The sequence below is a fragment of the Fragaria vesca genome, linkage group LG3 (genome assembly GCF_000184155.1).
Source record: "Fragaria vesca subsp. vesca linkage group LG3, FraVesHawaii_1.0, whole genome shotgun sequence".
Classification (NCBI taxonomy): Eukaryota; Viridiplantae; Streptophyta; class Magnoliopsida; order Rosales; family Rosaceae; genus Fragaria; species Fragaria vesca.
The window spans coordinates 5,452,214-5,455,102 of NC_020493.1; the positions used below are offsets into that span (position 1 = coordinate 5,452,214).

Here is a 2,889-nt window from a genome sequence, read left to right on the forward strand (position 1 = left end):
GTTTACAGTTCGTTCATATGTATTTCCTAGAGGAAGTTACGACTGTTCTAGTAATTGAAGGTCATGCTGCGCGGAAATCTGATTTCCTGCACGAACTTATATTTTGAGTTCATAAGCGACCTTCTCCTCAAGATCTAAGTGTAAAAGATCATTTGAGGACAATATGGCATGATTTAGTTAATCATTGTCTAATGCCACATTTGAAGACATGTTAAAGAGCATTGACATGCTAAGTTTTTGAAACTTCCGTGATTAGTAAGAATCAGGAAGAGCCCTATGATTGATGTAAAGATCAGGGGGAGGTGCGAACTTCAGGGGGAGTCTAGCACATACATACATGTCACTATCAAATGTGAAGGGTGCGTTGTACTCCTTTTCTCCTACGATAAAGGTTCAGTTTTTCTCCCACAGGGTTTTTGTGACTTGACGAGGTTTTTAACGAGGCAACAGATCAGCACCATCGACATATCAGCGCGCGGCACAAGGGGGAGTGTTCTAGGATATTCTCTATGTGTGCCTTGGCCTTATGCCAATAGGATATGTAGTTAGACTAGATCTATGTATTCATATCCTTACCATATTGGTATTGTGTAATTCCCTATATAAAAGGCTCCTATCAATGAATAAGATGATGATTCTCTTGCTATCTCTTTGTCTCTACCATTAATCCTTCATCACAATTAGTTTAATTACACTTTTGGAGATGCTCTAAGAGCATCATCTCAAAAAACTTCTTTATTTTTCGATTTTCTTAATTCTAGAGAATATTTTTAGGTCCAACAACTTTCTTATCTCATTTCCTAAAATAGGGATGAAGCGTCTTTATGTAATCTTTTGATTATAATAAAGTGTTGACCTTTTCCATTCAAAAAGAAGAAGAAAGATTTATTCCTCAAATTTGTAGCGATCCAACAAGAAGAAAACAAATATATAATATTTTATTATGTATTTTAATGTTATATAGTAAACTATATAATTTTTTTTTATAATTAATAATGATGTAGCATATTTTAATGCTGAAATTCTTAGAATAGAGAATTGTTGGAGTTAGAGGAGAATTTTTTTATTTTTTTTAGAAAGATGTTGGAGATGCTATAAGAGAATTATATTTAAACAATTGATATGACCAGTTAATAATCTTTTCGTATAATTTTAGGTCCTTGCTGCCTTTTGGTATTTCTTTTCTATTCAACGAGAAATATCATGTTGGGACAAAGCATGTCGAGCGATTGGAGAATGCATGCCTATTTATGAATGTGGTCGCAACCAGTGGCGTAGGGAGGGTAGGGCGAGAAGGGTCAATTGACCCTTCTAGCTATTTGAATTAAGCAGCCATTGGTTGAACTATTTGGTAATCACATATATAAACTATAATTAATGACCCTCCTCACATAAGAAAATCTGTAAAATTGAAACGGAAGATGATCAAAAGTTTTGATCTTATGGCCCATTCACCCCACAAGTCCAGTGTTTGGACGGGTGTCCATCATGTTTTAACTTTTTACTGCATTTTATTTATTAAGTGGCCAATTAATAATGATTCTGTCCCATAAATCAACACAGTTAAACAATATATATTTAGATTTATACACCCTTTTTTCACTCATGGTCTCTAGCAAATCAAGCCAAAATTAGAAGAATGTAATATAAAGTAATATATCTAATATTTTTTTTTAACAATGGATGTAATTTATGTTATTTGATGAATTCGAAGTTCATCTTTGTCCAAAACCCCCACCAATAACCAAGATTGATTGGGTTAAATAATTTATCAAATGCTGATTTAGTGTGAAGGATATAGGTTGCTTAAGAAGAGTTAAGTTATGACCCTTCTAAATAATATTTCTGGCTACGCCACTGGTCGCAACACCTCATTAAATAGCACATCTATAAGCAAATTATGTCCAATAGACTCCCCAGATGCGACACTCTTCGATTTTGGAATGTTTCTTGATATTCTTCAATCTGGTAATACAGGTTCTACAAAATTTTCAACAAAATTCTTTTATTCCTTCTGGTGGGGCCTCAGAAACTTAAGGTAAGCACTCCTATAACTATATATTGTTAGATGTTTGCATGTTCATTAATCATAAATAAAATTCTTACAATATATTGAAAATTAATGTCTATTCACCCAAATATTTATCAATATATTTACAGTTTTAGTTTTAGGACCTATGTGCTTGTAACTAGTCTTATTTAACATTTGGGGTTTGTTTAATTTGGTAATTTCCAAGAACAAATGGATAAGTATATCATAGTTTTATTTCCAAGATGCATCTAGAGGTGATGACAGTTAAATATTGTGACAATTATTTAACTACCACCTCTAGGTGATATACAACAAAGTGTGATATTACTATTGAATACAAAAAGAAAAATATTGGTATACTTTTCTACACTACGTAGTTGATGTACTTTTCTGTACTAAATTTGTAGTGTGTGTATATATATATATATATATATAGTAATATTTTGATGATTGGTATTGCACAGCTTAATTGGATATGATCATCGATTTTTGCAGTAATTTTGGTACAAATCTGGAAACAAGCAGCTACATATGGGAAAATTGCTTTGCAATTCTTATTTGTGTTATCGGCTTGCTACTATTTTTATTTCTCATTGGAAATGTACAGGTTGGTAATATACACACACATATAGACTTTAGGGGATTGCAATTATAGCGGAAGGAACTAAAAGTTAATTTGGCTTATGTCTATTCTAACTAGTTGTGCATGTATATATAGTTGTATTTATTAAATGATTAAAAATAATTTACACACAAAAACTTAAAAGAATGTTTTTATTGAAAAATAGAGAGAGTCACATCTCACTCAACATTTACGAGTCATATATATATATATATGACTATATATATATATAGTC

The 2,889-nt window shown here is 31.8% G+C and overlaps 1 protein-coding gene across 1 annotated transcript in view; it reads left to right on the top strand.

Annotated features, from left to right (window-relative positions):
- Positions 1 to 2,889, top strand: part of LOC101298782 — a 12,463-nt gene that overhangs the window by 6,898 nt on the left and 2,676 nt on the right. The gene's annotated exons all lie outside the window — the stretch shown is intronic.